General features: G+C 43.5%; 1 protein-coding gene across 1 annotated transcript in view; it reads left to right on the forward strand.

Moving 5' to 3' along the window:
• The window catches only part of PARD3B (par-3 family cell polarity regulator beta), a 622,948-nt gene that overhangs the window by 49,855 nt on the left and 554,801 nt on the right, over positions 1–18,292 (forward strand). The window lies entirely within an intron of this gene.

Genomic DNA, 18,292 nt, shown 5'->3' on the forward strand with positions numbered 1-18,292 from the left:
GTGCAAAGATCCCTCCGGCACCCCCCAAGCCGTTTCCCAGAGTTGTTGACTTGTCAACCTTTTCCCAAGCCTCTGCAGGGATCGCTCTCCTCCCGCGGAGGCTTGGGAGGCAAGCTGCACACCCACCAGCCATATGGTAGACGGGGCACAGCTGGCAGGTGTGCAGGGAAAGGGGAGGCCAGCAAAGCTGCACAGCTCCCCCATTCACTGGGACGCCCTGAGAGGCCAGCGCCCTGGCACAACGCACCAGTAAGCTCAATAGGAAAGACGGCTCTGCTGGCATTGTACTAAGGACCATCTAACTCATTGTTACCTAAGGTAGCATTCTCCAGATGTGCTTGGGAGACAGCTCCCTTCACCCTTGCTCATGCCGGCTGAACTCTGATGGGAGTTGTAGTCCGAAACAACCAGAGGCATAGCTGTCAACTTACAGATTTGAAAATAAGGGGACCAGCAGCCTCGAAAATAAGGGATCAGCAGCCAAAACAAGGGATTTTAGTCAACCAGCAGCCAAACGAAGCCCCAAGCGGTGGTTCCCACAGCGCAGCAACCCGGCAAAGGGGATGCAGCAAGGAAAACCACCGTCACCTCTCTGCTGGGAAGCGCTGAGCAAAGGCGAGTCCCCAGGCAACGCGGCTGATTTGATCGGCACAAGGCATGCAAGCTCCACCCCCCAGTCGTTCTTAGACTCCTTATTGGGTGAGCAACGCAGCCAAGCAACACAGTTGGAGCCTCCCTCCTCCCTGGCCGGCAGGGAGGGAGGGAGAGGAGCTGCTTCCTTTGAAACCCGGGAAATTTAAGGGACATCATCAATAAGGGACAGCAGCGGGACATGGCGCTGGGATAAGGGACTGTCCCGCCAAATAAGGGACGCTTGACAGCTATGATCAGAGGGCATCAGGTTGAAGCCTGTCTTGGGGCTAGGCTGCTCAAGTCTCCCTCTGGCTGACCTTGCAGAGGTGATCAAGGACTTGGTGTTGAGAACTTCCAGGCTGTTGGTGTTGGGGGACAACCACGCACACCATCGGTTTCTTAGAGATTGTTCTGAAATACATGGTGGCCAAATTGTGCTCCTAAAACACTTGCAGCCTTTTGCACAATCTACATGGATGCAGAAGAAAATGAACAGCGTTTTGGTTTGTGCTTGACTCGCTTATTTGAAGACTACATTTCAAAAGTTAGATCTCTTGGTATTCCTTGTGGCTTCTATGTTGCTGTAGAATTCTTTACTTAATTTCCTGCATTAAAAATGAGGTCTCAGACTATAATGATTAATTAGACTATCACAATGTGGTTAATTATGACACAGACTGTATACATTTCAAACTGTAATTAGCCTTTCATGAATAACTATAGGAAAGTAAGCTAATAAACAGCCTTGCTTAATACTATGTAACTTATATTTTAATAAATTCAGACTGAGAGTTGCAGTCTTTAGTAATTTGAAGCAGTCTAAAATAATGAAAAGCTGTTATAAAAATTTAATTTCTGGCTCATTTGGTTTTCGTAGTTTAAGGTGCTAAAGAGGGATTGTTCTGTTTGGCCTTGTTTCAGTTTTAAAAGCCTACCCTTTTTTCATTTGTAAGACATGCGTTGTGAGACCTCTTATTAACCCTTTATTTATAAGACTGAGCTAATCAAAACTGTTCCGAATACCAGTTCTCCACACTGCCCATCTAAAGCAATAACATGCCCCATATTTTGCACGAAAGGAGTCATAACTGGCTCCTGGTTATCTCAGGTTAGGGGGCAGAACTCCTACGGCAGTTCCAGGTTTCAGACCCGTCCCCACTGCTTCTAAGAAATAATAAGTGGATGTGATCTATTGATTAATATAATGATCTCATTAATCTGTTCCAAAATTCATAGTCTGCTTATTAGGCTAACCCAGATTTCACAAAAGGTTTTGAGTTATCTGCAACCAGGTAGGTGGTAAACAAAAGCAAGGTTGCAGGGGAGGGAAAGGTTGGCAGATGGCAAAGGCATGGAGGTTGCATCTGGTTGCAGTCTTAGTGTCAGGAGTCCAGATTCCCAGCTTGATAACACAGTAAGCGTAGCTAATTAAAAAGGTGGATTTAGTGCAAAAACAAAGAGATAGCTCCAGATGGCGCTAACAAAACCTCTGGCACCATTACTCAAGATGACCCTTTTGAAGACTCCTTCCGGCGTTGCCAGAAGCAATTGAACTTACAAACCTTACATCTCTTGTTTTGCTTCCTATCTTGCAGCCCTCCCATTCGCTAACTCCTTGGACTTAGCGGATCAACTCCCAACTCTTCCTTTTCTGAGAGGCTGTCTCTGAGTTCTTTCGCGCCTGTTTGTGCTTCCGGCGAGCTTTGACTGCATTCTAGCCCACTCTCAGCTACTGTCTTATCAGCCAGCCTGTCAAGGTCAGGAAGAGCCGAAGTCTGCAGCTGTCGGCTCTCCCTTGCCTGACTAACATCTAAGCCTCTCTGTTCCTGGCTGCTTTCTGCAGTTGGCTGCAAACCTTCGCTTGTAGCTGGCTCATCCGTGACACTTAGGATGGAATATTAGAGGAGCCCCTCAATCTTTGTTAGGGTGTTGTGCCCCCACTTACCTTTCTTGGGAGTCTTACAAACTGTCATGCCACGATGACCACCGCTATGCAAATAGGGAACCTCCTAACTGAGGCATCTTGAATGAATTCATGAGACAGCTCATAACCCTAGAACATTGATTAGCCTTTAAAAAAGTAACTTAACAGGAACTGGCGGAGGAGGGACAGAGCACTCCAGAAGCCCTTCGTTTGCCTGCATTCAATGTTTTATCACTTACGGCAACCATTTGGGCAGAGTCTTCTTCCATTGTTTGGGCTAGAGGTGAAAACCTTTCGAAGCAAAACAAGCTGCCCAGTTTCTGCTTTAGCTCAAGGGCCAGATTGGAGCTGTATTTCAGTGGTAGGGCGTGCAACCCTCCACAAAGAAAACACACACACACACCTATTTCCCCCACTCCATTGTCATAAACACACACATGCACCAGACCCCTAGGCACACTTTATTTCTTTCTCACACATACCGTATTTTTTGCTCCATAAGACACACTTTTTCGCTCCTAAAAAGTAAGGGGAAATGTGTGTGCGTCTTATGGAGCGAATGCAGGTGGGAGCCTCTGTTCAGCGCTCTCTTTAAAGAGTGCGTGGAGCATGTGTGTGGCTCTTGGGCCCTTCTCCCTCGGGGAAAAGCCTGCAAGCGCTGCACACACACACCACGCAGCTTGTGAAAGGGAGCGCTGAGCAGAGCCTGGGATGCATAGAGACTCTGCTCAGTGCTCCCTTTAAAGAATATTTTTTTTCTTGCATTCCCCTTCTAAAAGCTGGGTGCGTCTTATGGTCGGGTGCGTCTTATGGAGCGAAAAATATGGTACATAGACAAGCTAGTCACTCACTCACAGAATTTCCAGCCCTCCATTGCAACGCTGGAGTGGGGTGGCTGCTCTTTAGAGAGGTTCATAGCTTAGTGCTAATATTCGGAGATAAAAGACCTCTGCTTGTTCTTGGTGTAGTGGTTAAGAGCGGTGGACTCATAATCTGGTGAACCGGGTTTGCTTCCCCGCTCCTCCACATTTAGCTGCTGGGTGACCTTGGGCTAGTCACACTTCTCTGAAGTCTCTCAGCCCCACTCACCTCACAGAGTATTTGTTGTGGGAAGGAAGGGAAAGGAGAATGTTAGCCGCTTTGAGACTCCTTAGGGTAGTGATAAAGTGGGATATCAAATCCAAACTACTACTCTTCTTCTTCTTCTTCTTCTTCTTCTTCTTCTTCTTCTTCTTCTTCTTCTTCTTCTTCGAAAAGCAGCATTTCCACCTAGCTCTGGGCTGGGACTTGGGGACAAATACTACCTATTACTGTCAAGGTGCAGCAAGAAGACTTCTCTCTGCTGCAGTTACCTCTCAAGTAGGGCTTATATCCTCTCATAGTGCTTAAAAGGGAGATAACTGTCATGTACCTGACACCAGATGATCGGCCTTGTACTATTTAATGTTTTTCCTACCCTACTCTTCATGTGAAAAAGGGGCCCCTAGAGTGGCTTACAAACATTAATAAGACGTCTCTGTTGGTAGGCTTTTAATCTAAAAGAATCAGAACAGGGAGAGGGATTGGGGAGGGGGAAAGGAAACAATAGTGGTTATTATGACCAGCTGGAAGAGAAACAGATTTATTTAGAGGAGAAGTAAAATGTAGCTGGTCTCTCTGTGGAGCCAACTCAGCGGCTCAGCTTCCCATCTCTCCCTGTGCTGGTGGAATGGCTGTTGCCATGTGACAGCTGTTGTAGGACTGCGTTCAGTCTTCCCGCAACACATCAACCAATATCACGGTCTATTAAAATAAAACCAGAACGTAACAATGAAGGGAAGATTGAGGGAAAGGCTAATTTGAGGATTAAGTGAGAAACTGAGGCAGAGATGCAGCTCTTGAGCTATTTTTAAATTTAGCACAAAGCATTCTGTGTCGGAGCTGTCCTTGGTGGTAACTGAAGTAGCTTTGGCCGTAGAAGCTTGATTTACTGTATTATTTGATAGCCTTCAAAATAATTTCACCAGTGCATATATTAATCCTGCTCAAAATACAGTGGTGAGGAAAGAAACCCAAGATTATTGCTAAAGGATAATTAGCAGAATGAAGCTGAGTTAATAGGTGCGACATCCAATTATTTTCTGCCCTGGAGATAAATTTCAAGTGAAGGTTGAATATTATAGCCGTGGCTTAGCTCTCCTGCTTGTTCAAAGTCACATTGAGTGGTTAGAAGTTGTGGCATGTTAAAAGATTTCTGCCACTGGTATTGCAAATTGATTTTTAGAAGAAGCTTGTGGTTGCTTTAATGTGGTGTTTGTGCTGAAAGGGTTTGTAGCTAACTTCTTGATGTCTGTCTAAATTGTATTGATTTAACATGCGCAAAAGACAAACCAACTTGCGCAGAATGTTTCATTAACTTACGTTCCATTTCTTCCCTTTGTATGCTTTTGAATTGGACCAGAAATCATATAACAGTCATAAGAACAAGAAGTGAAATCTATAAAAGATAAAAACAAACCACACATCAGGAACAGTGGGAGTGGAGCAGGGGACAGAAAAATAAATGTTTTGCAATCTTGCTGCAAACCTATTAAAGAGGGAAGTTTCCTAACTACTTCAGGAAGGAGGGCTTCATAGCTTTAGATCTGTGACCATAAGGTTATTGCTTCTATCCACTGATGATCTGACCTGACCAGTTGTCTGGATCTCAACTGGAAGATGGTTGTGCATGGCAAGAGACCCTCATAAAAGCAGTGCTTCAGGATCAGCACCCTGAAATTGGTTCCAGAAGCGCATTAGTTACCAAACAGACTGAAAGTTTAAATTCTTGAGAGTAGATGTGAATCCGTGTTCTGTATTCGTTGATAATGCCCAAGTCCTCTTCAAGCTCATTGCAGTAATGAAGTCTTAAGTTATAGACACATCAGTCACATAGTAAGGGGGACAGAACAGCTGTGTTTGTACTGATGGAGAATGACAGTCTTAGCAACAACTCCAACCTGCTTTTCAGGGAGCGGATCTGGTCCAGGAATATGGTTCTCTTTATCCAATGAGGTTGGGTTACATCTGTCATAGAAAAGTTTCCGCCCTCTAAAAAATGGCTGTTTCATACATTCTAGTAACAGACTGACCTACATCTTCATCTGGATTCAACTTCAATCTGTTCCTTCTCGTCCATTTGACTATAGCTTCAAGACATTGGTTTGGAACACAGATGGAGAGAAAGAGAGAGAGAGAAAGCACTGCTCCTTGGTGCTTTGTTAAAGATGCACATGGATTAGATGTCATCAGCATATTGAGGACCCCAATACTAAAGCTGATACTAACACCCACTGACCTGACGTCTTCAGTAACCAACCTCTAGAGTCCATTCAGATGAAAAAAAGAGAGGATGAATATTGGATTCTTCCCAAGGCACTTGACATAAATTTGAGATGGTCTGAAAGAAAAGCACAGCCTGCTGGGTCAATAGCCACTGAGGAGTCCATCAACATCAGCAAAAAGCTGCCCTCCCGCCATGTTGTTCTCTGGACAAATGTAGTCTTTCAGGGGTATTAATGAAGCCTCTTCCCCATAACCAGACTAGAGGCCTGGAAAAAAAGCAGACTTTTCCTGTATCTGCATGAGTAGTGCACCATGTGGTGAATGAGTTTTTGTTTGTTTGTTTTGGTCACGAGTAATCAAACTTCAACCATACCAATGTTGTGCTAGCTGCATGTATAAATTGGTCGTTGTGTGCTGGTAGTGCTGAATAGTCAATTATCTATGTCCTATTAACTGTTGCTCTGGGATCATCTTTCCTGACCATCCAGCCACAAAGTAAAATTCAAGCATCCTTTGTTTCTGCTTTCTCAATTACATTGGCTGCTCTCTGATAGAGGTTCCTGTCCTACAGTTAGCTGGTGCTGCTTGTTGTTTTTGTTTAATCATTTAGTCGTGTCTGATTCTTCGTGACCTCATGGAACAGAGCACCCTAGGCACTCCTGTCTTCCACTGCCTCCCGCAGTTTGGTCAAACTCATGTTGGTAGCTTCGAGAACACTGTCCAACCATCTCGTCCTCTGTCGTCCCCTTCTCCTTGCACCCTCCATCTTTCCCAACACCAGGGTCTTTTCCAGGGAGTCTTCTCTTCTCATGAGGTGGCCAAAGTATTGGAGCCTCAGCTTCAGGATCTGTCCTTCCAGTGAGCACTCAGGGCTGATTTCCTTCAGAATGGATTGGTTTGTTCTTCTTGCAGTCCATGGGACTCTCAAGAGTCTCCTCCAGCGCTGTAATTCAAAAGCAATTCTAGGGTCCCCTCTTAAAGGGGTTACAAAAATGGGTGTCACTGGCCATACACTGAACGGTTGTCTGTGAACTACCCTGCATGTGGGGATATGGGCTCGGCTGCCTGCCTACACTTACGTCGCACAGAGCGCCCCCATATCCCATTTACCCTGATGTGCCCCAGTTCCATGGCTGTGGGGCTGGGAGGGATATACGCCCAAGGCCTAAGCCAAGGCCTACCTACATTTGGAAGTTTAATGAAGTTTTGGCCTAATTTTAATTCCATAACGTTGTCAGAGTCTTTATTTCCTTTCCCACACTCCCTGGGGGCTGGGGCTGTCGCGCCTGGTCATGCAATAGCAATCATGGGCAGGGACATATCAAGTCCAAGATGATAGGGTAGGGCAAAGCAAACAAGGAAGGGCATGGAAACTTTGCTGGACATGGAAGGAGCCTGGAAGCAGCTGCTGGAGAGATTTTACGAGAGGTGTAATGTTGAATGTTGACTCCAGGTTTTCGGAGGTCCTTAGGCAAGATGCCCTCAGTGAGCTGTCCTCCTCACTGCTGTTGCCATTACCCATTCACATGAGCCCGATTGACCAAACTGCTTTGATGGTGTGGTTAGGGTAAGCTTGAAGTGATATGTGAAGCAACATGGAGGAGGAATAGTGGCGCTGGAGGCCTCCAGAGCTTGACTGTGGGATGTGGATCTTAGCAGATGCCCAGTGATGTGCAGCCCCTGGTCAATGTGGTCTGATCCAGAGCTTGTTCTGCCAGGTACTGCTACATGTATGCCTTCTCAAACACATATCACCTTGTATCAAGCAGCTTATCTTGCCAGGAGTGGAATAGACAAGAGGGCACATAGGTCAGTGTGAAGCACATGATGTAGGCAGAAAGCCCTCCCTCCAGACTCTGGTCAAAAGGATACACTTACGGCAAAGCACCACTAGAGGCCTTGGACAAATGCATCCAGTCAGAGTGGAGAATAGTGGGTGAGCCGAGTCACTGGTCTAATGCGGGGTTGGAAATTTAGCAAAATAGCAAAATCGCAAGTATCCCAGTGCTTCATTTTTCTGCGGAAAGTTTCTGTTTTATAAGTTCATTAATGAAAATGAATGGATGCCAGCTGTGAATAGATATTATGCAAGCTAGACAGTTTTTAGCTTTGTTTACTAAATGGTATTTCCTAATTTTCTACATCTTTCCAATGCCATGTATGAGGTGATTCCTCAGCACAGCTCAGTTAGTCTAGTTTGGAGTGGCTGAACTAATCTTTGCTTATTGCTGCTTCAACCCGAAGAAGGCATTTTTGGGAAGGAAAATTGACAAGTCAGTTAAATGCTACAAATGACACCATGCTGTTCTACTAATTGCTTCTGAAATAATACAATCATATCTGAAAGCTTCTTAGCGAAGACTGTGTTACCTGGCTAAAAAGTCATTGTACATAATTCAGCAAGGTCTAAATATTTGAATCAGTGATGTTCTGGGGTCTCTATTAGCCTAGCAAAGAGAGGTCAGAATGTTAGAGTAGCTTTGATTAGTTAAAATAACGAACCTGTGGCACATGCCTTTTAAACGAGCTACTTCCAATGCTTGGCTGTATTAATTGAGAGAGAGAATTGAGATTCTCTCTCAAATGTCTCCATGCATTTTGGTTGCATGTAAATACTTCCAAAAGATTCAAGACATTAGACATGATAAATGGCATTTCATTGTAGCTTCATTATTTAATGTAAGTTTTTGAGCTTCTTTTTGGAAATTAGCATGTAGAACTTTCCTCGTTAAACAAATACGATTAGCTGCCTTTAGCATTACACCAAAATTTTCTGCTTAGGGTTTGCCTCTACTCCCTGTCTAAAAGTAGCGGAAAGGATTAAGATTTCCAGTGTTCGTTGGCTCTTTTTCCCATGTAAGAAAATAAGAAGCAAAATACCGTATTTTTCGCTCTATAGGACACACTTTTCCCCCTCCAAAAATTAAGGGGAAATGTGTGTGCGTCCTATGGAGCGAATGCAGGCTCCTTGGCTTCAGCAATAGCAACGCAAAGCCTCTGAAGCACAGAGGGAGTGCTCCCTCCGCGCTCCGGAGGCTTCGCGTTGCTTTCGCTGAAGCCTGGAGCGCGAGAGGGGTCGGTGCGCACCAACCCCTCTCGCGCTCCAGGCTTCAGGGATAGCCGCCTGAAGCCTCCGGAGTGCAGCGGGAGCTCCTGCTGCGCTCCGGAGGCTTCGGGTTCCTTTTGCTGAAGCTGGGAGAGCAAGACTTTCCTGGCTTCAGCAGAGAGGGAGAGCTGCGCAGCACCCCTTCAGCAAAGCGGGAGGAGAAATGGAAGGGGCTCCGTTGAGCAGAGAGGGGGAGAATTTTTTTCCCTTGTTCTCCCCCTCTAAAACAAGGTGCGTCCTATGGTCGGGTGGATCCTATAGAGCATAAAATACGGTGTACAAGAAGTCTCTTTGCACATGTTTTCTAATTTTGTGTGACCCACACAGGACACAGAATATTACGTGTCTTGTCACCGTAGGACTGGCAGCATGCAATTCTGTTTTCCAGTCCTCACTTCTTGGCAGCTCTGAAATTTTGTGACATTTTGCCACGCTCCAGTTGGCAGGTTTACAGTGCAAGAAAGAACCACTTAACAGAAAGGTTTCTTAACATTCTAATTAATTTTGCTTGGGAAGGTTAAGAATGCAGCCAGGTAAACCATTCAACTTCGATTGTCCAATCGTGTAAAAAGAAATCTCTCTCTCTCTCTCTCTCTCTCTCTCTCTCTCTCTCTGTCTGTCTCCCACCAATTCACACACTCGCATCCTCTCACATACTTTAGGATTGTGGAGAATGTTGGTGCGTTTCACTGATAGAGGTGGAATTACATTCCAGTCGCCCTTTCTTTTGTGCAAAGTGCCCAGCACAGCTTTTTCCAGCTACTGAGAGACCTTTCACATCTCCTCCGCCCAAATAATACCTCACGCTCCTGCTCTTTGTGCGTCTAAGTTGCTTTGAAGACAGTTTTTATATCAGAAGGCTTTCCGTGTGAATTCTGTCAGAAATGTGTTATTAAAACAGTACTGTGTGAATTTTTCACCGAGTGGGGGTAATGCTGTTTTTATTTCTGTATTTGTAAGATGCCTTTTGGTCGTCTTTGATGGAAAAGTGATGGGAATGATGATGGTACAAATGTTATAAGGGACACATCTTGCCATCTTTTAAAAAGAAACGTAAGAATGTCACCAGCTGCCAATTTGTTTCTGGACACAATTCTAGTTTTTAAGCTTTGAGAGCCCTAAATGGCTTCAGACCTGAGTATATTTGAAGGACCACCCAGGCACACCTACCTAACCTTTAAGAACTTTTTTCTTTTTGAGAAACCCTGTTCAGAATTACCCCGGTCCTCTGAAGTGAGCGCTCTCGCTTTCCGTTTCTAAACTTCCTTCATCAGTAACGATCCTGGGGCAGTTTGTTGTCTAGCAACAATACAGTAGTACCTCGGGTTAAGAACTTAATTCATTCTGGAGGTCTGTTCTTAACCTGAAACTCTTCTTAACCTGAAGCACCACTTTAGCTAATGGGCCTCCCGCTGCCGCTGTGCCGCCGCTGCACGATTTCTGTTCTCATCCTGAAGCAAAGTTCTTAACCCGAGGTAATATTTCTGGATTAGCGGAGTCTGTAACCTGAAGCGTACGTAACCTGAAGCGTATGTAACCTGAGGTACCACTGTACAGCAAAACCTTAAAATGACAACAGCACTTTAAAACCAGTATTTAAAATCCACCCATATTAAAGGTATTAACCATGCAGTAGAGCTCAGGACGCGGGTGGCGCTGTGGGTTAAACCACAGAGCCTAGGACTTGCTGATCAGAAGGTCAGCGGTTCGAATCCCCACGACGGGGTGAGCTCCCATTGCTCGGTCCCTGCTCCTGCCAACCTAGCAGTTCAAAAGCATGTCAAAGTGCAAGTAGATAAATAGGTACCGCTCTGGCGGGAAGCTAAACTGCGTTTCCGTGTGCTGCTCTGGTTCGCCAGAAGCAGCTTAGTCATGCTGGCCACATGACCCGGAAGCTGTACGCCGGCTCCCTCGGCCAGTAAAGCGAGATGAGCACTGCAACCCCAGAGTCGGCCACAACTGGACCTAATGGTCAGGGGTCCCTTTACCTTTACCTTTTAGAGCTCAGTTGGTTAGAGCATGGTGCTGTTAACACCAAGGTTGCAGGTTTGATCCCCATAAGGGACAGCTGAATATTCCTGCTAGGGGCTTGGACTAGATCAGGCACGTCCAACTCCCAAGACACTGTGATCTACTCCCAGTATAAAAAAACCTGGCAGTGATCTACCCATTGTCATTGGAGGGAAGAGGAGCGTGTGTGGGGTGAGTGGGTGGATTGTCCAGAGTTGTTGACCCTTTTTGGGGGAGGATTACACAGAGTTTTTTAGCTCCCCCCCCCGTAACTTTTTGTGCACGATAAGGATCTTGCGATCTACCAGAATCAGCCAGGGATCTACCGGTAGATCACGATCTACTGGTTGGTCATCCCTGAACTAGATGATCCTCAGGGTCCCTTCCAACTCTAAATTCTAAAATTCTAATTTCTAATTTCTGAATTCTAAATTCTACGATTTTCATCACCGTGCAGCTGGTGTTATTCAAATGATAGGTCAGAGGTGGGGAACCAGTGAAAATCCAGATGTTATTCAACTCCATCTCCTGTTGGTTTCAGCCAGCACTTCCAGGGATAGTGGGAGTTTAGCCCAACAACATCTGGAAGGCTGGACTTTATTTGATTTTTAACTCATTTTTAAACCCCCCACTGCTTTATTTGTGGTTTTGATGGAGTATTGTAATGTGTGTGTTTTTCTTGCATAGAGAAGACCCCTTACATTTCTTCTTGGCGATATGAGGCAGAGAAAAGCTATGGTTATTTTTTTTAAAAAAAAACCAACAACACTAGAATTCTATAAATTCTGTAAATTTTTTAGCTAATGAAAAAGGGCTGCTCTTGTTAATACAGAGAATAATAAAGGTCAAGTGTATAGGATCTTGCTGCTTTTATGAATAGATCATGTCTTCACAGGTACAGCCTGTTTAGGCGAAGTATCAGTAATGTGCCGCGTACTTCCAGAGATTAAAAAGTAAATCTTAGTGTGGAATCCGAATAAGGAGAGCTTTATCACAGTACATAAGCCCATTCAATCTTTGTCAGGTAAATTCTTTCTCTCCTAGACGCTTACTTGGCAGATATCAGCAAGCCTGTTAAGAAATTGCCCACCCTCGATTTCTGAAGAACATAACTGATTTATCAACATGTCAAATGCAATGCCTGATGGCACCTAAGCAACATTTGACTGGAGGAAATCTTGGATCTTCTTATCAAAACCATGCATAATTTCAAACTGATTTCTAGTTCTTATCTTGTTATTTTATTTGCTGCTGTTTGTTTGCTTTATTACACCCCCCCTTTTTTGAAACCACAATGTGGGGGTAACAGTGTTGATTTTTTATCTTCATCTGTCACCACAGCAGTTGTCCTGTGAGTTAGGTTGCTTCTACTCCCATGTCACAAATAATAAGATGGTGCTAAATGTTTGATATTTCTGGCAAATCCAGGGTTAAACTGGGGTTTGAATTCAGTAATCGGGATGATGACCCTGATTGGTTTAGCTTTTTGGAAAAGAGTGTCTCTAAAATGTCTGTAACTCTATTCACGTAATTTATTATCTAAAATAGAGGTAAGGAATAACAAGATGATGGTTATAACACCAGCAATGCTTAAAAGATTTTAGAGAAAGTTATTATGGAAGTAGGATCTTCAGTCAGTACTTTAGTGTAAAGTGTTCTGTTATGTGTCTGGGGTTTTCAGCGACTGTCAAAATCCACAGTAGTTTTAGTATGTTGGTTAGTCAGCTGTTTTTAGAGCTAATATATTTTTTAAAGAAGCATATTTATTATTAAAACATAGTAGTAAAGCACATTGCAAATCTTGGCTAATGGTACTCATTTTACATAATTCAAGAAAGAACCTCAAAGACACATTTGTAATTGGAAGGTATAATGGAAGATTACATGCAAGGTCAGATTTTAATAAGTCGTTCCAGGAAGTTTAATGGTTTTGTGTGTTGTTTTTTTAAAAAATTGGGTATAATAGTGCTTGGAGACTTTTAACAAATCATAAATACCTAGTATTTTAATAGTGTTTTGTACTTGGCATAATGATGATCATTTAGTTAAAATAGCCTCCCCACCCCTCCACGTAGAGCAGGAAAACCCCAAACCAATGTTGGACCAGGAGGTAGGTGGCAGAATCACTGGGTGCCAAACTAGCCAGAAGACAAGCAAGTGGCTTCTGAACTATAATTATTACAATGCCTAGAGCCATGGACAACTTTTTTTTTTAAATGTTCAATTCCAAAAACGCATTGAAAATATTTATCAAAAAGCTTATTATTTCTACAAATGAGAGATTGAAAACAACAGCCATTTATCTTCCTCGTATTTTGCCATCAGGTTTGCACAGCAAGCGAGTGGGCCTCTGCTGAGCGAGGGCGCATTCGCCACTCCCGCTGAGCGTCAGCTCAGTCCCCCCCCTTTTTTTAATTGATTTTCCAAATTTATAACAAACATAGACAAACAAACAGCGGGTTATCTCCCGCTTGGACTACTGCAATGCGCTCTACGTGGGGCTACCTTTGCAGGTGACCCGGAAACTACAACTAATCCAGAATGCGGCAGCTAGACTGGTGACTGGGAGCGGCTGCCAAGACCATATAACACCGGTCTTGAAAGACCTACATTGGCTCCCAGTACGTTTCCGAGCACAATTCAAAGTGTTGGTGCTGACCTTTAAAGCCCTAAACGGCCTCGGTCCAGTATATCTGAAGGAGCGTCTCCACCCCCATCGTTCTGCCCGGACACTGAGGTCCAGCTCCAAGGGCCTTCTGGCGGTTCCCTCATTGCGAGAAGCAAAGCTACAGGGAACCAGGCAGAGGGCCTTCTCGGTAGTGGCATCTGCCCTGTGGAAAGCCCTCCCATCAGATGTCAAAGAGAAAAATAACTACCAAACTTTTAGAAGACATCTGAAGGCAGCCCTGTTTAGGGAAGCTTTTAATGTTTAATAGGTTATTGTATTTTAGTGTTTTGTTGGAAGCTGCCCAGAGTGGCTGGGGAAACCTCACTGCGAGAGGCCAAGTTAGAGGGAACCAGGCAGAGGGCCTTCTCGGTAGTGGCGCCCGCCCTGTGGAACGCCCTCCCATCAGATGTCAAAGCGATAAACAACTACCTGACATTCAGAAGACATCTGAAGGCAGCCCTGTTCAGGGAAGTTTTTAATATGTGACATTTTAGTGTATTTTTCATCTTTGTTGGAAGCTGCCCAGAGTGGCTGGGGAAACCCAGCCAGATGGGCGGGGTGCAAATAATAAATTATTATTATTATTATTATTACATAAATCCCTAACTGTAATAATTCCACTTTTGTTAGCATTGTTAAGTGACTTCCTCGAATCCCCCTGGCTGAGTTTCCATGTATATCATTGTAACAGTTTTCCAAAACTAATTTCTCATAAAATTTACTTAGTCGATTAACATTTCTTTCTTTCTTTTCATATTAACTTTAAACATATTATTCTATAACATCACATATTTAAATCCTAAACCAATCTGGTACTTGCAAGTATTTCTACTTAAGTTATCTTAGCATATTTAGCTAAATAATCTTTGAATTTCATTCATTCCTCCTGGTGCTCCTCCTCCTTCTGGTCGCGGACTCTTCCGGTCAGATCGGCTAGCTCCCCAAAGTCCGTCATCTTCATCTGCCATTCCTCCACTGTTGGCACTTCTTGTATTTTCCAGTTCTTGGCCAACAAAAACCTAGCAGCAGTTGTGGGCATACAAAAACAATCTTAACATCTTTCTTGGGCAGTTCCAGACCTATTATTCCAAGAAACAAGGCTTCTAGTTTCTTAATAAATGTATATTGCAGCATTTTTTTCAGTTCATTATAACTCTTCTCCTAGAAGTCTTTCACCTTGGGGCAGGTCCACCACATATGATAAAGGGTACCTTCTTTTTCTTTACCTTTGCAGCATAGGTTATCACTATTGTGATATATCTTTGCTAATTTACAGGGGTTAAGTACCATCTACACATCATTTTCATAATATTTTCCTTTAACACTGTACATGCAGTGAACTTGACGCCTTTCCTTGGTTTTTTCTCTTTTAGCCTTCTGACACCCCGCAGAATCCGGTGCCTGCAGGCTAAAAGGGAAAAAACCAAGCCGGCACTCGGCAGGAGCGGCACACTCACCCTCGCTCACTCAGCGCACTCGTTTGGTGTTCCCCAGACTCTTGCCTGGCGCCCTCCATAACATGGCGCCCTGGCACCCCGCACCACTAGCGTCTATGGGTAAGACGCCCCTGGAGTGAATAGAGATAAGGCAATGGATGTGTGGAGTGGAGAACCTCTGACTTTCCAGATGGTGATGAACTCTACTCCCTTCCCATCACTCCCATCACTGCAGTTGGCCCTGCAGCCTGGTGCTGAATTAAACAACATCTGGAAGGCCAGGGGATTTCCACCCCTGTCCTATAACTCCAATGAGCAGAGCTTTGAGAAGAAGCCATTAACGTGCTTGTTTTTAATAAGAGTGCATCCTTGTCGTGGCATCGCGAACGGAATTACTTTCCAAGTATGATCATAAGTAGAGTAAATGCAGTCTAAGAAGAGATTGCCTGAGGTGTACATTTTAGTTTCCACCTCCTTTCCCCAGAGAGTTGCAGAAAATTCAAGTTGCATCTGTAATAAAAACTGTCAGGCTGAGTTTAGTGAACTTTTTAATGATTCTTTGAGGAACTTTACAAGGGGAAGAAAAAGGAATATTTTTGGGGAAAACTTACCATAAATCTTAGCAGTCAAATTTGTCCCACTAAAGCAGTTGCCCTTGTAGTTGAATTTTAGCCATTAAATAATTTGTCACTCTACAAGGAAGACATGTAGTTGGTCCAGTGAGTAATGTTCTGTGTGAGCAAATACCTTTGGAACCCCATAACAAGAGATTTCCCTGATGCTTTTTACATTGTCAAAAGCCCAGAGTAGCGCCAGTCTTCATTTCAAATAAAAATCTAAAATTGGCATCCCTGTGAAAGAGACTTCGTTTTAAAAGTTGCTAGATGTTTCAAATCCAGGTTTGAATTTTGAGGATATTATCAGTGTCACGGAGTGACAACTGCGACTTCACTTCTAAAGTATTCGCATCCAAAGAGCTGCTTTCGGTTCTGAGTAATCTCAGCGGAAGGTTTTTAAAACTTCAAACATTCTCTTTGCAAATATTTCCCCAATGCAGTATCACAAACTGTTTTTGAATACTGTTTTATAAACATTTACCGTGTGATGCCAGGGGGGAGCTGCAATTGAGGAAACATGGGAAAACAACAATGGATATGCAGAACTAGTTTCATGATTGTTTAGATCATGGGCCTATTGTATTTGTTTATGAATTAAACCCTTGTTGTTGTTTAGTCGTTTAGTCGCGTCCGACTCTTCGTGACCCCATGAACCAGAGCACGCCAGGCACTTCTGTCTTCCACTGCCTCCCGCAGTTTAGTCAAATTCATGCTGGTAGCTTCGAGAACACTGTCCAACCATCTCGTCCTCTGTCGTCCCCTTCTCCTTGTGCCCTCCATCTTTCCCAACATCAGGGTCTTTTCCAGAGAGTCTTCTCTTCTCATGAGGTGGCCAAAGTATTGGAGCCTCAGCTTCAGGATCTGTCCTTCCAGTGAGCACTCAGGACTGATTTCCTTCAGAATGGAGAGGTTTGTTCTTCTTGCAGTCCATCGGACTCTCAAGAGTCTCTTCCAGCACCATAATTCAAAAGCATCAATTCTTTGGCGATCAGCCTTCGTTATGGTCCAGCTCTCACTTCCATACATCACTACTGGGAAAGCCATAGCTTTAACTATACGGACCTTTGTTGGCAAGGTGATGTCTCTGCTTTTTAAGATGCTGTCTATGTTTGTCATTGCTTTGCTCCCAAGAAGCAGGCGTCTTTTAATTTCGTGGCTGCTGTCACCATCTGCAGTATCATGGAGCCGAAGAAAGTAAAATCTCTCACTGCCTCCATTTCTCCCCCTTCTATTTGCCAGGAGGTGATGGGACCAGTGGCCATGATCTTTGTTGTTTTTTATGAGCTTCAAACCATATTTTGCACTCTCCTCTTTCACCCTCATTAAAAGGTTCTTTAATTCCTCCTCACTTAAAACCTACCTGTATGTTATTTTTAAAAATCAGCATTGAAAGCACATACCTAAAAGCACAGATCTTAAAAAAATGTTAGCTAAACAGTAACCTGTTGTAAAATCCAAGTTACTAGGAGATGTTGAGAAGAGTTACATTTGAAGTTCTTTTTCCTTGCGGATTTGTTTCTGTTAAATTAGACTTGGATTTGTCTGGAGAGGGGGAACTTTAAAGGCTTCTGCCAATCTATATTTAAGTCTATGGTAGCTAGGCTTTTCACTACCTTGGATTCCTTATTACAACACACAGCTATTAAGATTGATCTTAGAGATAGCTTGTCTTTTGTGGATGAAGGAAGCCTACTGTTCATTGAAGAATTAATATGTCAAGCCATTAAAAAAACAAAAAAAGCAAAAAAACCCACCACTCCTTTGTTTGTAGCACTCGCTTTGAAAAATATATTTTCTTTTGTATGTTATCTGCCTCTAGGCTCTCACCTTGCTCATTCCTCGACTGTGCTGAATGTGAATAGGTTTTAAGCTGTACAATAACAGATAGTAAGCTCAATTTCAAAAGCAGCTGTTGATTTTTTCCCCCCAGGCGCTCTTCATTCTAGCCCAGTTTAATCTTCCCATGCCAAGAAAAGCACACCTTGATAATGCAGCTATTTCAGGCATACAATTAGGAAATAATTGTAGAAGCCTCAAATATCAGGAACTTTAAAAAAGAAAAGAAAAAGGAAACACTGACCGCTAGCTATTTTAATTGGAATCCCTACCTTTTTTTTTTAATGGAATACTTATGTTGGCATAGACCAGAAAATAACTTCTGTATCACTCAGGAGCTCACCAATTTCCCTTTGTGATTTGATACACTTCTTCAAGGGTCCAACTTCAGTCATTAATGAATATATATATATATATATATATATATATATATATATATATATAGCTGCACACTGTGCAATCTGTGTTGTGAGAAGCAGCATGTTCAGGTGCCACGAGAGAGGAAAACAGCCTTGGGCTTTGCAATCTTTTTGGAAATTTATTCCACATGGAATACAAGGGACAAACATTCCAACTACTGTACTTTTTTCTGGAACAAAGCTATCCACAGAACGTCTTGGCTGTCACAGTCTTTGATAGCAGTTTAATGGAGGTCCTATTCCCTGCTGTTACTTACCCATTCGTTTATTCTTGCAATACGGAAGCGATTCTCAATACACTGTTTTGGGCTAATGTCTTATGTTATATTCTAGGCATATT

The sequence above is a fragment of the Podarcis bocagei genome (genome assembly GCF_964188305.1).
Source record: "Podarcis bocagei genome assembly, chromosome: 1".
Lineage (NCBI taxonomy): Eukaryota > Metazoa > Chordata > Lepidosauria > Squamata > Lacertidae > Podarcis > Podarcis bocagei.